The following is a 7981-nucleotide window of genomic DNA, read 5'->3' on the forward strand; positions in this document are numbered from 1 at the left end:
AATAATAATATGATGATGAAAATTTAAAGTAAAACGAATGGTGACAGCGCTGATCGAACCTACGACCACTTGTTCGCAGGCTGGCACTCGGACCACTAGGCAACATACGATCCGTTGGGAGGTCAAAATTAAAGCCACATGTTTATTTATTTATTTTCATTCTATGATGGTGCAAATCCATGCATGAAAGCCATTTGTATAAGAGAAGGAATGAGTCTGCGCATGCCCAGAGTCTCGGACCGAACTGAGACTTTTATTTGTACAATTTCTTTATTTTGGAAGTATTTTTATACATAATATTGAAATCTTTGTTTATTCTGTTCAGAATTTTACTTCCTGAAAAGAAAAATAATAATTTTCTCTATACTTAAAATTAAAAAAAAATAATAATATTATGATGAAAATTTAAAGTAAAACGAATGGTGACAGCGCGGATCGAACCTACGACCATTTGTTCGCAGGCTGACACTCGGACCACTAGGCAACATACGATCCGTTGGGAGGTCGAATCTAAAGCCACATGTTTATTTATTTATTTTCATTCTATAATGGTGCAAATCCATGCATAAAAGCCATGTGTATAAGAGAAGGAATGAGTCTGCGCATACCCAGAGTCTCAGACCGAACAGAGACTTTTATTTGTACAATTTCTTTATTTTGGAAGTATTTTTATATATAATATTGAAATCTTTGTTAATTCTGTTCAAAATTTTACTTCCTGAAAAGAAAAATAATAATTTTCTCTATACTTAAAATTAAAAAAAAAAATAATAATATGATGATGAAAAGTGAAAGCAAAACGAATGGTGAGAGCGCGGATCGAACCTACGACCACTTGTTCGCAGGCTGACACTCGGACCACTAGGCAACATACGATCCGTTGGGAGGTCGAATTTAAAGCCACATGTTTATTTATTTATTTTCATTCTATAATGGTGCAAATCCATGCATGAAAGCCATGTGTATAAGAGAAGGAATGAGTCTGCGCATGCCCAGAGTCTCTGACCGAACTGAGACTTTTATTTGTACAATTTCTTTATTTTGGAAGTATTTTTATACATAATATTGAAATCTTTGTTAATTCTGTTCAGAATTTTACTTCCTGAAAAGAAAAATAATAATTTTCTCTATACTTAAAATTAAAAAAAAATAATAATATTATGATGAAAATTTAAAGTAAAACGAATGGTGACAGCGCGGATCGAACCTACGACCACTTGTTAAAAGGCTGACACTCGGACCACTAGGCAACATACGATCCGTTGGGAGGTCGAATTTAAAGCCACATGTTTATTTATTTATTTTCATTCTATAATGGTGCAAATCCATGCATGAAAGCCATGTGTATAAGAGAAGGAATGAGTCTGCGCATACCCAGAGTCTCAGACCGAACTGAGACTTTTATTTGTACAATTTCTTTATTTTGGAAGTATTTTTATATATAATATTGAAATCTTTGTTAATTCCGTTCAAAATTTTACTTCCTGAAAAGAAAAATAATAATTTTCTCTATACTTAAAATTTAAAAAAAATAATAATAATATGATGATGAAAAGTGAAAGTAAAACGAATGGTGAGAGCGCGGATCGAACCTACGACCACTTGTTCGCAGGCTGACACTCGGACCACTAGGCAACATACGATCCGTTGGGAGGTCGAATTTAAAGCCACATGTTTATTTATTTATTTTCATTCTATAATGGTGCAAATCCATGCATGAAAGCCATGTGTATAAGAGAAGGAATGAGTCTGCGCATGCCCAGAGTCTCTGACCGAACAGAGACTTTTATTTGTACAATTTCTTTATTTTGGAAGTATTTTTATATATAATATTGAAATCTTTGTTAATTCTGTTCAAAATTTTACTTCCTGAAAAGAAAAATAATAATTTTCTCTATACTTAAAATTAAAAAAAAATAATAATATGATGATGAAAATTTAAAGTAAAACGAATGGTGACAGCGCTGATCGAACCTACGACCACTTGTTCGCAGGCTGGCACTCGGACCACTAGGCAACATACGATCCGTTGGGAGGTCAAAATTTAAGCCACATGTTTATTTATTTATTTTCATTCTATGATGGTGCAAATCCATGCATGAAAGCCATTTGTATAAGAGAAGGAATGAGTCTGCGCATGCCCAGAGTCTCGGACCGAACTGAGACTTTTATTTGTACAATTTCTTTATTTTGGAAGTATTTTTATACATAATATTGAAATCTTTGTTTATTCTGTTCAGAATTTTACTTCCTGAAAAGAAAAATAATAATTTTCTCTATACTTAAAATTAAAAAAAAAATAATTATATGATGAAAAGTGAAAGTAAAACGAATGGTGAAAGCGCGGATCGAACCTACGACCACTTGTTCGCAGGCAGACACTCGGACCACTAGGCAACATACGATCCGTTGGGAGGTCGAATTTAAAGCCACATGTTTATTTATTTATTTTCATTCTATAATGGTGCAAATCCATGCATGAAAGCCATGTGTATAAGAGATGGAATGATTCTGCGCATGCCCAGAGTCTCTGACCGAACTGAGACTTTTATTTGTACAATTTCTTTATTTTGGAAGTATTTTTATATATAATATTGAAATCTTCGTTAATTCTGTTCAAAATTTTACTTCCTGAAAAGAAAAATAATAATTTTCTCTATACTTAAAATTAAAAAAAAATAATAATAATATGGTGATGAAAAGTGAAAGCAAAACGAATGGTGAGAGCGCGGATCGAACCTACGACCACTTGTTCGCAGGCTGACACTCGGACCACTAGGCAACATACGATCCGTTGGGAGGTCGAATTTAAAGCCACATGTTTATTTATTTATTTTCATTCTATAATGGTGCAAATCCATGCATGAAAGCCATGTGTATAAGAGAAGTAATGAGTCTGCGCATGCCCAGAGTCTCAGACCGAACTGAGACTTTTATTTGTACAATTTCTTTATTTTGGAAGTATTTTTATATATAATATTGAAATCTTTGTTAATTCTGTTCAAAATTTTACTTCCTGAAAAGAAAAATAATAATTTTCTCTATACTTAAAATTAAAAAAAATAATAATAATATGATGAAAATTTAAAGTAAAACGAATGGTGACAGCGCGGATCGAACCTACGACCACTTGTTCGCAGGCTGACACTCGGACCACTAGGCAACATACGATCCGTTGGGAGGTCGAATTTAAAGCCACATGTTTATTTATTTATTTTCATTCTATGCTGGTGCAAATCCATGCATGAAAGCCATGTGTATAAGAGAAGGAATGAGTCTGCGCATGCCCAGAGTCTCTGACCGAACTGAGACTTTTATTTGTACAATTTCTTTATTTTGGAAGTATTTTTATATATAATATTGAAATCTTTGTTAATTCTGTTCAAAATTTTACTTCCTGAAAAGAAAAATAATAATTTTCTCTATACTTAAAATTTAAAAAAAATAATAATAATATGATGAAAAGTAAAAGTAAAACGAATGGTGAGAGCGCGGATCGAACCTACGACCACTTGTTCGCAGGCTGACACTCGGACCACTAGGCAACATACGATCCGTTGGTAGGTCGAATTTAAAGCCACATGTTTATTTATTTATTTTCATTCTATAATGGTGCAAATCCATGCATGAAAGCCATGTGTATAAGAGAAGGAATGAGTCTGCGCATGCCCAGAGTCTCTGACCGAACAGAGACTTTTATTTGTACAATTTCTTTATTTTGGAAGTATTTTTATACATAATATTGAAATCTTTGTTAATTCTGTTCAAAATTTTACTTCCTGAAAAGAAAAATAATAATTTTCTCTATACTTAAAATTTAAAAAAATTATAATAATAATATGATGAAAAGTGAAAGTAAAACGAATGGTGAGAGCGCGGATCGAACCTACGACCACTTGTTCGCAGGCTGACACTCGGACCACTAGGCAACATACGATCCGTTGGGAGGTCGAATTTAAAGCCACATGTTTATTTATTTATTTTCATTCTATAATGGTGCAAATCCATGCATGAAAGCCATGTGTATAAGAGAAGGAATGAGTCTGCGCATGCCCAGAGTCTCTGACCGAACTGAGACTTTTATTTGTACAATTTCTTTATTTTGGAAGTATTTTTATACATAATATTGAAATCTTCGTTAATTCTGTTCAAAATTTTACTTCCTGAAAAGAAAAATAATAATTTTCTCTATACTTAAAATTTAAAAAAAAAAATAATAATATGATGAAAAGTGAAAGTAAAACGAATGGTGAGAGCGCGGATCGAACCTACGACCACTTGTTCGCAGGCAGACACTCGGACCACTAGGCAACATACGATCCGTTGGGAGGCCGAATTTAAAGCCACATGTTTATTTATTTATTTTCATTCTATCATGGTGCAAATCCATGCATGAAAGCCATGTATATAAGAGGAGGAATGAGTCTGCGCATACCCAGAGTCTCAGACCGAACTGAGACTTTTATTTGTACAATTTCTTTATTTTGGAAGTATTTTTATATATAATATTGAAATCTTTGTTAATTCTGTTCAAAATTTTACTTCCTGAAAAGAAAAATAATAATTTTCTCTATACTTAAAATTAAAAAAAAATAATAATAATATGATGATGAAAATTTAAAGTAAAACGAATGGTGACAACGCGGATCGAACCTACGACCACTTGTTCGCAGGCTGACACTCGGACCACTAGGCAACATACGATCCGTTGGGAGGTCGAATTTAAAGCTACATGTTTATTTATTTATTTTCATTCTATTCTGGTGCAAATCCATGCATGAAAGCCATGTGTATAAGAGAAGGAATGAGTCTGCGCATGCCCAGAGTCTCTGACAAAACTGAGACTTTTATTTGTACAATTTCTTTATTTTGGAAGTATTTTTATATATAATATTGAAATCTTTGTTAATTCTGTTCAAAATTTTACTTCCTGAAAAGAAAAATAATAATTTTCTCTATACTTAAAATTAAAAAAAAAAAATAATAATATGATGAAAAGTGAAAGTAAAACGAATGGTGAGAGCGCGGATCGAACCTACGACCACTTGTTCGCAGGCTGACACTCGGACCACTAGGCAACATACGATCCGTTGGTAGGTCGAATTTAAAGCCACATGTTTATTTATTTATTTTCATTCTATAATGGTGCAAATCCATGCATGAAAGCCATGTGTATAAGAGAAGGAATGAGTCTGCGCATGCCCAGAGTCTCTGACCGAACAGAGACTTTTATTTGTACAATTTCTTTATTTTGGAAGTATTTTTATACATAATATTGAAATCTTTGTTAATTCTGTTCAAAATTTTACTTCCTGAAAAGAAAAATAATAATTTTCTCTATACTTAAAATTTAAAAAAATTATAATAATAATATGATGAAAAGTGAAAGTAAAACGAATGGTGAGAGCGCGGATCGAACCTACGACCACTTGTTCGCAGGCTGACACTCGGACCACTAGGCAACATACGATCCGTTGGGAGGTCGAATTTAAAGCCACATGTTTATTTATTTATTTTCATTCTATAATGGTGCAAATCCATGCATGAAAGCCATGTGTATAAGAGAAGGAATGAGTCTGCGCATGCCCAGAGTCTCTGACCGAACTGAGACTTTTATTTGTACAATTTCTTTATTTTGGAAGTATTTTTGTACATAATATTGAAATCTTTGTTAATTCTGTTCAAAATTTTACTTCCTGAAAAGAAAAATAATAATTTTCTCTATACTTAAAATTAAAAAAAATAATAATAATATGATGAAAATTTAAAGTAAAACGAATGGTGACAGCGCGGATCGAACCTACGACCACTTGTTCGCAAGCTGACACTCGGACCACTAGGCAACATACGATCCGTTGGGAGGTCGAATTTAAAGCCACATGTTTATTTATTTATTTTCATTCTATGCTGGTGCAAATCCATGCATGAAAGCCATGTGTATAAGAGAAGGAATGAGTCTGCGCATGCCCAGAGTCTCGGACCGAACTGAGACTTTTATTTGTACAATTTCTTTATTTTGGAAGTATTTTTATATATAATATTGAAATCTTTGTTAATTCTGTTCAAAATTTTACTTCCTGAAAAGAAAAATAATAATTTTCTCTATACTTAAAATTTAAAAAAAAAAAATAATAATATGATGAAAAGTGAAAGTAAAACGAATGGTGAGAGCGCGGATCGAACCTACGACCACTTGTTCGCAGGCTGACACTCGGACCACTAGGCAACATACGATCCGTTGGTAGGTCGAATTTAAAGCCACATGTTTATTTATTTATTTTCATTCTATAATGGTGCAAATCCATGCATGAAAGCCATGTGTATAAGAGAAGGAATGAGTCTGCGCATGCCCAGAGTCTCGGACCGAACTGAGACTTTTATTTGTACAATTTCTTTATTTTGGAAGTATTTTTATACATAATATTGAAATCTTTGTTTATTCTGTTCAGAATTTTACTTCCTGAAAAGAAAAATAATAATTTTCTCTATACTTAAAATTAAAAAAAATAATAATAATATGATGAAAAGTGAAAGTAAAACGAATGGTGACAGCGCGGATCGAACCTACGATCACTTATTTGCCGGCTGACACTCGGACCACTAGGCAACATACGATCCGTTGGGAAGTCGAATTTAAAGCCACATGTTTATTTATTTATTTTCATTCTATGATGGTGCAAATCCATGCATGAAAGCCATTTGTATAAGAGAAGGAATGAGTCTGCGCATGCCCAGAGTCTCGGACCGAACTGAGACTTTTATTTGTACAATTTCTTTATTTTGGAAGTATTTTTATACATAATATTGAAATCTTTGTTAATTCTGTTCAAAATTTTACTTCCTGAAAAGAAAAATAATAATTTTCTCTATACTTAAAATTTAAAAAATAATAATAATAATATGATGAAAAGTGAAAGTAAAACGAATGGTGAGAGCGCGGATCGAACCTACGACCACTTGTTCGCAGGCTGACACTCGGACCAATAGGCAACATACGATCCGTTGGGAGGTCGAATTTAAAGCCACATGTTTATTTATTTATTTTCATTCTATAATGGTGCAAATCCATGCATGAAAGCCATGTGTATAAGAGAAGGAATGAGTCTGCGCATGCCCAGAGTCTCTGACCGAACAGAGACTTTTATTTGTACAATTTCTTTATTTTCTAAGTATTTTTATATATAATATTGAAATCGTTGTTTATTCTGTTCAAAATTTTACTTCATGAAAAGAAAAATAATAATTTTCTCTATACTTAAAATTAAAAAAAAATAATAATATGATGATGAAAATTTAAAGTAAAACGAATGGTGACAGCGCGGATCGAACCTACGACCACTTGTTCGCCGGCTGACACTCGGACCACTAGGCAACATACGATCCGTTGGGAAGTCGAATTTAAAGCCACATGTTTATTTATTTATTTTCATTGTATGATGGTGCAAATCCATGCATGAAAGCCATTTGTATAAGAAAAGGAATGAGTCTGCGCATGCCCAGAGTCTCTGACCGAACTGAGACTTTTATTTGTACAATTTCTTTATTTAGGAAGTATTTTTATATATAATATTGAAATCTTTGTTAATTCTGTTCAAAATTTTACTTCCTGAAAAGAAAAATAATAATTTTCTCTATACTTAAAATTAAAAAAAAATAATAATAATATGATGATGAAAAGTGAAAGTAAAACGAATGGTGAGAGCGCGGATCGAACCTACGACCACTTGTTCGCAGGCTGACTCTCGGACCACTAGGCAACATACGATCCGTTGAGAGGTCGAATTTAAAGCCACATGTTTATTTATTTATTTTCATTCTATAATGGTGCAAATCCATGCATGAAAGCCATGTGTATAAGAGAAGGAATGAGTCTGCGCATGCCCAGAGTCTCTGACCGAACTGAGACTTTTATTTGTACAATTTCTTTATTTTGGAAGTATTTTTATATATAATATTGAAATCTTTGTTAATTCTGTTCAAA

The sequence above is a fragment of the Argiope bruennichi genome, chromosome 6 (genome assembly GCF_947563725.1).
Source record: "Argiope bruennichi chromosome 6, qqArgBrue1.1, whole genome shotgun sequence".
NCBI classification, from domain to species: domain Eukaryota; kingdom Metazoa; phylum Arthropoda; class Arachnida; order Araneae; family Araneidae; genus Argiope; species Argiope bruennichi.